Consider the following 13,793-nt stretch of genomic DNA (forward strand, 5'->3'; position numbering starts at 1 on the left):
TATCTTCCTCTGCTGTGCTCTTTTTTTGTTTTCAGGCCACAACACCGCTATCAAGATATCAAATTCTGGGAGGAAGGTCGCCTATGCAGTAGGATCTGCAGCAAGGTGGCACATATATTATTTAAGTTGTAAAAACCGCAATTGTTCGCTAATACCCAAGGGTAGGACAGAGGCGTTTTCTCTCAACCCTGCAACACAGTTACGTGGTGTCAAAGCTATGAAGTGGCACAAATTAATAATGGCATAGCTGGGTATTTTATAGAGAAACCTGACTATCCCAAAAGTGAAAACCTCAAGATGTCAAATTACCATTAGACCTGTCTTCCCCTTTTATTACATTATTACAACACCACAAACTCAAGAGAGTGCTCAGATAGCATAGAGATTCTCATCTGGGATTTACCGTACCAGCTAAGATAACTTCTGTGATTAACCTGAAGGAACTGCTCCTTTTGAGACTCTCCTTTAGAATCAGCAAGATCAAGGTGTTGTTTGTCAGCAGCGGTCATCATCACCTTGGAGCTCAACCTCGCCTTGCTTAGAGAGGTTCCCCTTGAAAAGACCACTCAGCGACCAAACAATTGACATGCGGAGTGTCCCTCAGCCCCACCCTTTTCAACATATATATGATACCACTCACCAATATCATCTGATCACAAGACATCACCGTCATCTACACAGATGACAACCAACTCATCCTCGCCGTAACAGATAAAACAACCACCACCAGAACCAACTTCACCAACTGCATGACCATGCCTGAAGCTCAACTCTGACAAGACAGAAGTACTAATCTTCAGCATGGAACTCCACCTGTTGGCGTTGGCGCTAGGACCAATACCCAAACCTGCAGACCATACAAGATATCCAGGGATCATTCGAGACGACAACCTCAACATGACGGCCCAAGTCAATGCAGTGTGCACCTCCTACCTCTACATCCTATGCATGCTCCAAAAGATCTTCAAATGGTTTCCTCTGAACACCTGACCAACCATAACACAAGCACTCATCACTAGCAGGCTAGACTACGGTAACCCTCTCTATGCAGTAATCTCCAAACAACTCCTACACAAATTCCAGACCATCCAGAACAACACACAAGACTCATACTTAACCTCCCACACAACATCCAAATCAAACCGCACCTCAGGCAGCTTTACTGGCTCCCCATTCAAAGTGTGACCAATTTAAATGTCTCATGCTCGCATACAAAGCCCTACACAGCACAGGACCAGAATACCTGAACAGCCGCATAAACTTTCACCAAACCACTAGAGACCTACGATCTACCTCACTCTCACTTGCACACACTCCTGCACCTGCAAAAGCAAAACTGTAGGTCAGGCTGCCACCCCCCACACCATAGACCAAGAAACTGACATGCGGTGACCCACAGGGAGTGTCCCTCTGCCCCACCCTTTTCAACATATACATGATACCTCTCACCAATATCATCTGATCACAAGACATCACTGTCATCTACGCAGATGACAACTAATTCATCCTCTCAGTGACAGACAAGACAACCAACACCAGAACCAACTTCACCAACTGCATGACCATGCCTGAAGCTCAACTCTGACAAGACAGAAGTACTAATCTTCAGCCAGGAACCCCACCTGTTGGTGTCGGAGCTAGGACCAATACCCAGACCAGCAGACCGTATAATAAATCCAGGCATCATTCTAGACGACAAGCTCAACATGACGGCCCAAGTCACTGCAGTGTGCACCTCCCACCTCTACATCCTATGCATGCTTCAAACGATATTCAAATGGTTTCCTCAGAACACCAGACAGACCGTCACACAAGCACTCATCACCAGCAGGCTAGACTACGGCAACACTCTCAAAGCCGTAATCTCCAAACAACTCCTACACAAATTCCAGACCATCTAGAACACCCCCGCAAGACTCATACTTAACCTCCCACACAACATCCAAATCAAACCGCACCTCAGGCAGATTTACTGGCTCCCCATTTACAAGTGTGGGCAATTTAAACTTCTCATACACACATACAAAGCCCTAAACACCACAGGACCAGAAAACCTAAACAGCCGCGCTTTCACCAAACCACTAGAGACCTACAATCTACCTCACTCTCACTTGCACATACTCCCGCACCTGCAAAAGCAAAACTGTAGGTCGCTGTCTCTCTCTTACATCACACCCAAGACCTGGAACAACCTCCCTCAACACACCAGAGCCTCCTCCTCACTTCTTGAGTTCCACAAGGAGCTGAAGACCTGCCTCTTTGTATAAGCACTTTGGAGACCACACACCTACACTCTTGCTTAAGTGCCTGGATACCCTCTTGGGTGATTAGTGTGCTAAACAAATCAACATACCATAACATAACCTAAGATAACATAACGTAACTTGAGTACATAAATCACGCAACATATGATTGGAAAACGCATTTGTGTAGAAAAGGACTTGCGGATGCGCCACACATCAGTTTAACAGATCCCACCAATCATTTTATACCGGAGCCAGTCTCCTACAAGGAAACATAAGGCAAATAATGATAACCCCTAAAACAGAATGCAAAAACCATGAAACCCTGTTTCAAGAGTTATGCAAGATTACAATTGTGTGCTAATGTTTTGACAAGCCCTGCTCCAAGCCAATACTCAGGCATTAGAGGTAGAGAGAGAGAAAATGATTAGCCTGTGAGAGAAAGAGGTGGGGAGATAACTAGAATTTTGAGAATGAAAAAGGACATTTACAGCATCTTATTTTGTAATATCACTATGCTTCATTGCTGACCTTTTAAAGAGCTGGGAGGTTAGTTAATTTAAAAATGCCATAAATTGCTTTATAGCTAAATCTCAGAATGTGTTCTTTGGTAGAAGCGCTTTGCTGTTGCCACGGCATTTTGTAAAAAATGTTCTCCTTTTCTTTGGTTTTGTTTAGAAAAAAGTCCATGCTATCATGTTTGTTGTTAACACTTATAGTGATCATTTTAGTTTCCCTGAAACTGTTTTATCATTTAATCTTTTGATTCAATATACTTTGATATGTGGTGTGTGGTCTATTTTTTTTAATATTTTCTGTTGTATTCACTGTTTGCTTGCATTTTGTCTGAACAATGCTCTATCTTGCATTTTAGTGAGCTTGATATGTTAGTAGTGGCTTATGCAGTCAGGCCTCTATAATATTTCCACCAATAACCATATAGACACATTCATTATCCTTAATAGCTAGGGAAAGACAGCTGGCAACTACTCCCCTAACAATATGGGTAGAGATACACACACTGGCATCTGAGTTGTAGGTTTCCCTAAAACCTCATTTTACTACAGAAACGGTGTGTTATGCATGAAGTGACCCATGAAGTCACCCAGAAGTCCGTGGTCCTGTTGTGTGCTCTACCGTGCACGCATGACGCATCCAACATGCTTGCAGAACTTTCTGAACTGTTCATACAAGCTACACATACAGTGCTTAGGCTGCACCTCTTATTTTGGGCAAAATAGTGTTTTCTGTGTCTCTTAGATCATAAGGTAAGTGTAAACATTGTAAGAGAAACCAGGAGGCACCTAATTGGATATAAACACATTTCATTTTGAAGCTATTGCATTGTTTTGAACCTGAAGTGGATCAAAGTTAGATTAGATTAATTTTTAAAGAAGAAGCAATCGCTTGATTAAACATTTATAGTGTGTTATATGGTAATTACACTTGGCTTTCTGAACTACATTTTCCTCTAATAGTAAACCTTGAAGGGCTTATTTATGGGAAACTATTGCAGCGCTGCAAGTTATTTTTCTGCGCTATGCTGCTTTAGTTTCAAGGCACAGAGATGCAACATATTTAAAGCAACATGTCGCATCTCTGTGCCTGTCCCTGCGCTAACGCACAAACTGATGCGATGCGCAGGCACCCTTGCATCAGAGTGCTAAGTTGCCTGCGTCGTAGGGAGATTGTTTTTGCGCAGGAAGGGACACCATCCTGCACAAAAACAATCACGCGAGGTGAATTTCTCTTCCAATGTGTGCTGTAGAAAGCATCATGCATTGAAAGAGGAAAATAAACAAGGAGAAATGAAAACATTTCTCCTCGTTGCGCCTCCCTATGCCACACCTGGGGTTGGCGAAGCATCCTGACACATTTCCAAATTTACAATTGCTCATAAATCTGGAAATACATCAGGGGTGTTGAGTGGGAACACCCACAGCAACACCCATACCACGCCCCTAACACACGACGTGTTGCGAGATCTGGGGCGAGATTTACGAGCACACGTAAAGCCACACAGGGCGGCTTTACATTTGCTTGTAAATTTCACGCAGTAGGTTGTGCCGTCGGCGCGTCACGCAATCTGATGCACCGACGGCGCAAGGGGCTCATAAATAAGCCCCTGAATGTTTACCTGATTATTGGCCGAATCTAATGTGTTGATAAAATAAAACTGCACACCAGGGAGAGTTTATTGGATATTGAGAAATTATTAGAACGTAGTCATGATCGAATTTGTAATAAACCCGTTTTGGAGCTTAGCATGTCAATCATCTTTACCTCTAAGGTACCCCATTTCAAAATGCTGTATGAATTGCCTTGTAGGATCAGGAAAGGCATGGCTTACACCTGAAAAAGCAGTCAGAATTATTGAGATTGCAACTGACAAGCTATTTAACCCACACTGCTGCATTGTCCAGAGAAAAAATCAGTTATTTTTGTCCAGTCCTGTATCTTTAGCAATCACCAAGAAGGGGTATTAAAGAGTGTGTGGTGATCTGTATTACGCAATACTTGTTGGAACTCCACTATGTCACCAGTGGGTTCTTCTGGTACTGTGCATTCTCCTCCTGTGTTCCCTGTTTGGCAGTTGCAGCTGCCCTTCCTGTCCTTCATGCTGGACGGCTCTCTTCTCTTGAATAAACATCCTAACTGCAGTTCCTGTCTCAGCGTCATCTTTACACTGGCGACGAGGATGGTCAGCTGTTCCTCAGCTATTGGATCCACTCACAGATCATCTTCAAACAAAACGGTTTGAACCTATGAACTTTTGCTACATCTACAATCTACTTTACTGTGAGTACTTATTCCCATATTATTCTCACCCGCCATCCCAGAGAGCCGTCGCAGCCACTTCTACTATTCGCCTGGTCCTGCGCTCCAATCAAACCTGCCTTGCGCACTTCCTTACGCACTGTTCTACTGCCTCGTACCATCAACACGCCTCCCAGCACCACGTATGACTTTTCCCTGTTACCTCCGTTGTCTGCCTCTGTGCCTGTGCCTTCCGACTCCTTTTCCGACCACCTCCAAGTGCTGTCTGTGTTTCTGCTCGACACTGCGTTCGTCCTCGCTGCTTGTTCTTTCACCCTCAAGCTCCGCCACTGAATGATGACGTTGTAGAACTCCTCGTCCATTCAGCGCTAGCACGCGACCTGCGAGACGCCCCTTGTCAGCGCGCACTTGGTTTCCCCAGCAACCAGAACTGCACGTTGTTCAGCGCCAGCACGCAAGGCAAAACGTCATTGTTTCCCTAGAAACCAGCAAGACGCTTTTTATGCCAGCAACGTCATAAGAGCTTCGCGTTTTATCCTTATCTGCATCATCTTTATCTCTTCGCTCAACCGACGCACACAGCTCTTGACACGCTGATGTGCACAGCTTTGAATACTTTTCTACGCTAACGTGCGCTACTCAAGCACACAGCTTAAACATTTTACAAGGAAATTAACCTACTTTCTCACGCTGACGTGCACACCGAAACATTTATTATCCACACGCGGATGCACACAGCTGCTGCAGGCATTTTATCTACACGCTGATGTGCACAGCTACTGCACGCATTTTATCTACACGCTGACGTGCACAGTTACCGCACGTATTTTATCTACACGCTGATGTGCACAGCTACCGCACGTATTTCACCTACACGCTGACGTGCACAGCTACCGCACGTATTTCATCTACACGCTGACGTGCACAGCTACTGCACGTATTTTATCTACACGCTGACGTGCACAGCTGCTGCACGTATTTTATCTACACGCTGACGTGCACAGCTTCTGCACGCATCTGAACTACCATATTTACAACAACATTTTTTTTTTCTTCTTTTTTCCTTTTTCTCCCTTCTGTTACTTTATTGTTCCCCTTTTGTATTTCATTCTGTCAACCTAAAGGAAAAATAGAAGATCTCGCAATGCAAAATGTATCTCCTCCTGCCCCTTTTCTTCAGACTCCTGGAGATCCTCCCCTAGAATGGAAACTTTGGTTGAGATCCTTTATGGCCTATTTAGGAGCAATTGATGGTCTTAGATACCGTGCTGAAAGGAAAAAAAGTCTAATGTACTATCATCTTGGCGTTGAGGGGCAAAATGTTTTTGACCATCTACCAGTCTATGTTCCACCTACTGGCGAAACTCCCGATGAATTTGAAATAGCCATAGCTAAGTTAGACAAGTATTTTGTTAAAACTAAAAATATGGTTGTACACCGTTATAAATTCTTCACTAGAGCTCAGAAGCCCGAAGAAAGCATTGATACTTTTGTTACTGCTTTAAAAATTCTTGCATCTAAATGCGAATTTGACAATTTCACTTCTCAGCTTATCAGAGACCAGCTTGTTGCTCGTTGCTCCTGCAAACAAATCCAAGGGAAACTTTTGTCCTGCAAAGATCCCTCCCTTGACAAAGCTATCGATATAGCCAAAAGTATCGAAACATCTTTAGAAGATTCAAAACAATTGGAAGTTTCTCTTTCCAATACCTCCATTTCTAGTGCTGTTTCCACCAAGGTGCCCTTTCCCATCAAGTCCCCCATTTCAACTCCTCGCGACTCTCGTGGCTATTTCAAAAGAATGGGAAACACCAGTTTTAGAAGACCCTTCACTCCCAATAGGCAATTTAATCAAAGTACTTTTTGTTATAGATGTGGCTCTTCTTATCATGCTTCCAACTTTAAAAATTGTCCTGCTGCCAATCAACAATGCACCCAATGTGGGAAGAATGGTCATTTCTCTAGGGTCTGCATGAGAGGTCGAAGAGGTAATGTACGCAGCGTCATGTGTGAAAATGATTCCTTCCAAAACTCCAATCCCCTTGAGTTCTCTACTGAACATTCTGAATGTGATGTGACCAATCAGGAATATGTTGTTGTAGTAAAAGATAATGACACCATCAGCCGTACCTTTCTCGTCCCTGATCCTGAAGTTGATGCCACCATTGACAGTCACCATATCTTACTACTGGTAGACACTGGTGCTCGCATCACCATTGTTTCCTATGATAAGTATTCTCATTTTTGGCAAAATAAGTGTCTACTTCCTCCAGATGTCCTTTCTGTGGCCTTTGAAGGAAGCAAAATCAACCTTTTAGGTTATTTCTTAGCTGAAATTTCCATTTTTGGCAAGTCCATTAAGGGGAAGGTCTATGTCGCCAAACGTGGTATCAATGTTCTTGGGCTTATACATCAGGCAGAATTTGGCGTCACCATTAAACCCGGCCTACCCAATCCTGTATTCATTGAAGGGTGCAATCTTTCTTCTCCTGCATCTTCCCCCATCTGCAACATTTTCAATAGTGAATTTTGGGAGCACAAATATGGAAAAATTTTTGAAGATCGCTTAGGCAAGATCACCAACTTCCAACACTTTATCAAGGTCAAAGATGGTGTTTCCCCAATCAAACACAAGCTGAGGAATGTTCCCCTCAGTATCAGAGAAGATTTGTCCAAACACCTTAAGTCGCTTTGCGAGCAAGAAATCATTGAAAAGGTAGAATCCACCTTATGGCTTTCTCCCATTGTTCTTGCCAGAAAAAGGTCTGGCGATCTCAGGATGTGTGTGGACTTACGCAGTCTCAATGAAGCTATCTGGGTCGATGGTTTTCCCCTCCCTCGCATTGAGGATCTGATAGCTAAAGTAGGCTCATCTACTTGGTTCTCCAAACTTGATTTAAAGGCGGCTTACCACCAGATTGAGTTACACCCACTCTCTCGACATCTCACCGCTTTTGTAACTCCTGATGGGGTTTTTCAGTTTCGTCGCCTCCCTTTTGGGTTGGCGTCTGCCGCCGCTGTTTTTCAGCGCATTATGTCTGAAATGTTTGAGGAACTCTCTAATGTTGTCGTCTTTCAGGATGACATCCTCATCTTCACCCCAACTGAACACGAACATAATCTAGTCATTGACCAAGTTTTCAACATCTTGGAAAAAAGAGGCGTTACCCTACAAAAGAGTAAATGTGTGTTCAAAACTAGGGAAGTAGAATACCTTGGCCATACCATCTCGGAATGTGGTATTAAGCCCAGGCCAGGTCTAGTCAAGAGTATCATTGACGCTCCCGCTCCCTCTAATAAAGAGCAGCTTCTGTCCTTCCTCGGTCTCTGTGAGTTCTACTCCAAATTCATGAGAGACTACGCCAAGACCACTGAGTGTTTTAGACTTTTACTCAAAAAAGGTGCCACCTTCAGCTGGTCTGATGAGTGTGAGAAAGGTTTCCAGCTCATCAAAGAACACATCACCAAGGCTCCTGCTCTTCAGCCCTTCAATGGCAACAGAGAAACCTTTGTCACTGTTGACGCCTGTGAATATGGCCTAGGAGCTGTCCTTTCTCAACTAGCCTTTGGCAAAGAATTTACCGTGGGGTTTGCCTCCAGGACTCTTCGTCCTGTCGAGCGCAAATATTCTGTTATTGAAAAAGAACTGCTGGCTTGCGCATGGAGTGTTGAAAAGTTTAAATCTTACTTATGGGGCAGACCATTTGTTCTTCAAACCGACCACCGACCTCTTGTCGACATTCTTTCCGGCAGAAATGTCAAGCGCACAACCGCACGGTTGGCTAGACTCTCCACTAAACTTTTGGAATACAACTTCGAAGTTGTTTACATTCCTGGGGGCAAAAACAAACGTGCTGACTGTCTTTCCAGGTTACCCATACAAGAACCTAACGAAAATGAGTGGGAAACAGAAATTGAAGAGTGCTTTGTGGCCAACATTTCACAAACTTCCATTTCCTTTGCTGAGAATGATTGGGTTAATGCTGTTGAGAATGATACTGTACTTAAGGATGTTGTCTCTTTCATACAGAAAGGTTGGCCCAAGGAAAAATCTCTTTCCCCTGAGCTTCAAATTTATTGGAAAATCAATTCCGAACTTTCCTTGGAATGTGGCAAAATTGTTAGGGGCAATAAATTCATTCCTCCCTCTGTTTACCGAGATAAAATTATTGCCGATGCTCATTCTGGTCATCTGGGTGCCACTATCACCAAAAGAAATGTCAGGTCAAATTTCTGGTGGCCAAGAATGGATAATCAAATTGTAGATGCTGTCAAACTTTGCACACGCTGTAACTCCAGCGACAAAGTCCTTGTTTTGGAAGGTGTTTGTGACTCTATTGTTCCCCCACCCAGCAGAGCTTGGCAAAAAATTGGCCTGGACTTTCTGGGCCCATTCCATGTCCTTCCCAACACTTCCAAGTATTTCTTGGTCCTCGTCGATCATCTCTCCAGGTGGGTTGAGGTTGAACCTATCAATATCCCCAATTCAAAGAGTGTTATTGATTGCCTGACTAAAATTTTTCTGAGGGAGGGTTGTCCAGAAGAAATCCTTACCGACAATGGGGTTCAATTTATTTCCATGGAAATGAGTGCCTTTTTGAACAACTGTTGCATCAAACACACTAGAACTCCCTTGTATCACCCTCAGAGCAATGGCAAAACCGAGAGGTTCAATAGAGTTATTGTTGAATGTGTGCAGGCCGCCTTCAATTCCAATAGCTGCATTTTCCAAGCTGTAAAAGATCTTGTATGGTCTTATAGAATTTCCCCACATGTTGCTACAGGCTTCTCTCCCTTTGAGTTGATGAGAGGAAGGAAAGCTTCTTCCCAAGCTTTTCCCTTTTGGATGGTCAAAAGTCTCCACAAAGGTTGTGACTTGGAACTGGCATGGGATTGTGCCAACAAGAAATCTTCCAGTTCTCTGCCTTGTGACATGGAGCATGTTAAGAAGTCTTTTCATAGTATTCATGCTGGTGACTGGGTCAAGATTAAGAACCCTGTCACTGTTAAAAAAGGTCTCTCAAAGTTCCTTGATTCCCAACAAGTTGTGGAAGTTCGCAAAAATGCTGTCAAATTGTCAAATGGAAATTGGTGGAGCACCTCCCGGGTTGCCAGAGATCCCTCTCGTGCTTCTCGTGCAACTGTTCCTACCCCCAATATCCAAGTTGACGATGGTTTAAGGAAAAGCTCTAGGTTGATTGTTAAACCCAACAGATTTCGTGACTATGTATGATTTACCATTCATTGTAGTTTTTTTTTTCTTGTTTTTTTTTCAGAAAGGGGGGAGGTGTGTGGTGATCTGTATTACGCAATACTTGTTGGAACTCCACTATGTCACCAGTGGGTTCTTCTGGTACTGTGCATTCTCCTCCTGTGTTCCCTGTTTGGCAGTTGCAGCTGCCCTTCCTGTCCTTCATGCTGGACGGCTCTCTTCTCTTGAATAAACATCCTAACTGCAGTTCCTGTCTCAGCGTCATCTTTACAGAGTGTTAATTTAATGTCAGCCTAGAGTATGAGATCTATTGTGGCATCATTCATCCGATGGCCCCTTTAAGTGCTATGGTTAGGTTGGTCCATTAAAATGTTTGCAGGGTTTTTCATTTCTGACTTCTTCTCAAAGTGGACCTTTGACTATTAAATTAAACTTACAAGTAGGTTTGAAAGGGTTCTTGTCAAATTTTCCCCACATCATTCCCAAAATGTATACACCCAAGTAGGACAGCCTTGTTTAATATGCCTCAGTCTCTTTACTTTAAACTATAACACTGCATCATCTTTTCATTACAGCTCCCATACATTGCCAGAATGGAGGGATTCTGGACCCAGTAAAATGTGTCTGCACTGCTCAATTCTACGGTGAACTGTGCCAATATCCTGTAAATGAGGTCGAAGTTGGTAAGCATGACTATAAATACATTTCTTCATTAATGCTAAAGCAGAGTATTAACATAGATGTTGCTTAAGCTTCTTATTTTAGTGTACGGCCACACACCAAGTGCAATAACAAAGAAGAATTGTCTTATTGGTGATTTTCTGGCCATTTGTCTTTATAAAATCAAGTCCTGGTGCAGTGGTAGTGCCCTGTTAAAGCAATTCGCTGGAGCGCGCCCTAGGTGTGTGTTTGAATGTCTTAGTGACTGCAGTAGTGTAGCTATGTACATTGCAAGAAGAGCCCTAGCTTGCTTTTTAGTTCGTCATTGCCCTGCGCTGATGATCACACGCTGCAGCCATCTTGGAATGGGCATGGTTCATAACACAGTACTCTCCCTTCGGTTGTGCTCATGCTTCCCTAGCCTGTTTATTTTCACAATCAATCAAATATTGTAAATTCTATCTACTTCAATAGTGACTTTATTGCTTTAGACTCTGCCGGAAGAGTACATTGTGGCTGAGCTGTCCTGTTACAGAGTGGACGTGTAACAGGAAGTAGTATGTATGTATGTATTAGTATTTAAATAATGCAAACCTAGCTAGAAAGCAATGGAGCACTATAGAGCACAGTACATTAATTGGGGAAAGGGAGACAATCTACCAAATGGTGCATTTCAAGTGGGAATGTCACAAATACAATCTACACGTGGCATTTCACATTTTTACGCATATAGAGATTGAGTGATTTGCACCTTTATGTAGGTTAATAGGTGAACGTAGTCATCAGGAAGCCCTTCGCATCCTACGATCAGATTCGCACCCAGTAATGGCATTTCTATTGCAAAATTCCTGGATGCCATGTGGGTGCTCCATAGCAAAGCCCTTCCCTGTCCTTACACATGATCTTGTTTATGTGTACTGCATTTGGTATGTACTTTTTGCGGTTTTTTTAATACTCTGTTTTAATGGCACTACTCCATTTGATCTGATAACCAACTGTGTACAGATTTATTGTTTACAGATAACCAAGGAACATATTATGAATTAACCTATTTTAAAAAATATATATATTTGTAGTATCTTACGTATTTTTTATATGATCTATTTGATGATTGATTTTAATTATGTTTTATATTATCTTTATTGTAAATGGATTGCACTTTTATGGCCATTGTGGCCAAAATAAAGTAATTTTGATTGATTGATGGAGTGATTTGACCAGACTCACACAACGTTGAGTCAAGCGCCGAGTACTTGAACTAGTTTCAACAGGTTCCAAAGTCATCAGCTCTAGCTAATGGGTAACATCTCCTCCTAGTAGTCTTTGCTCATTCCTAACTCGTTGAACAGCGTAAAATGAAATGAAGAAACATTGATGGAGTTAGTCAACCAATCACGCAATTACTCATCTGATGACCTAGGCTGGCCTTGGGATTGGAAAATACCATTGTTTATTTGAAAAGGCCCTCAAAACTAAGGGCCTGATTTAAAGTTTGGCGGATGGGATACTCCAGCACAAAAGTGAGTGATATTTCATCGGTCATATTATAAGTGCTATTACATATAATGCAAATGTAAAATGACCCTAAATCTTAATAATACAATTTGGCATGGATAGCGATTCATCAAAATATTAGAAGTAACAAGAAGTGAAATCATGCACCCTTTGAGGTCTGATCGCAGGGTTGAACCATTTTCCCACCCTTAGCGGCACATGCATCAAAGGAAATTGCATTCGTAAATGGTGCGAATCGCAAAATTCGGCCGTTTGCGAATGCAATTCCCATTTTTGGGATGCATTAACAATTTTGTAATTTTCGCAATTTGATAAATCGCAAAATTGCGATTTCTTAAATTGTGATCGCATTTAAGGAATCTCAAATTGAAATTCCTTAAATGCAATGCATCAAACTAAAAAAATTAGCAAATTCGCAAATAAGGGGAGCACATTACCATGAAGTTGACCTTCATGGTAATTTGCGAAAACTTTGAAAAATGCACCAAAGTGCATTTTTCAAAGTTCCATTTTGCACACACACATGCCCTTGGGGCATATGAGTGTGCAAAATGTACTGCTAAGTAGATTTCAGGGGTGCAACAGGGTGTCCTTTGGACACCCCTGCACCCTTGAAATTGCATTCTTAATTTGCAAATTTCTAATGGTGAATTGCAAATTAACAGCCAGATTCATAAACCCGAAATCGGCTAGCACTTTGCGAGCGCTATTTTTGCATTTGGGATTCATCATCCCAAATGCAAAAATCGCAATTCTAAAAATCGCTAAATTGCGAATAATTGCATTTAAGGAATCTCAATTTGAGATTCCTTAAATGCAATTCATGAACCATTTTTAAATTGCGAATTCGCAATCTGGGGCCGCTATTTACCGCGAAGTGTAACTACGTGGTAAATAGCGAAAACGTAGAAAAATGCACTTTAGGGGATTTTTCTAAGTTGTATGTTGCACACACACATGTCCTTTGGACATGTGTGTGCGCAACACCTATGTACATTACCATTTCAGGGGTGCTACAGGGTGTCCTTTGGATACCCTGATACCCTTGAAATCGCATCCTTATTTGCAAATCGCTATTTGCTAATCGCAAATAAGGAATGACTCCCCATTAATTCCTATGGGCCTTAGGCCCATAGGAATGAATGGGGAGTCATTCCTTATTTGCGATTAGCAATTAGCGAATCGCAAATAAGGAACCTGTAGAAATCTCAATAAATATTGCGATTTCTACCTGAATCCCGTTTTGCGAGTCTTTAATAGCGATTCCTTAATAATCGCTATTAAGGACTCGCAAAACATGACAATGATGAATCTGGGGGTAAGAATGTCTTTCCATTCATTCCTATGGGCCTCTAGGCCCATAGGAATGGATGGGGAGGTATTCC

Source organism: Lissotriton vulgaris, chromosome 12 (genome assembly GCF_964263255.1).
Source record: "Lissotriton vulgaris chromosome 12, aLisVul1.2, whole genome shotgun sequence".
NCBI classification, from domain to species: domain Eukaryota; kingdom Metazoa; phylum Chordata; class Amphibia; order Caudata; family Salamandridae; genus Lissotriton; species Lissotriton vulgaris.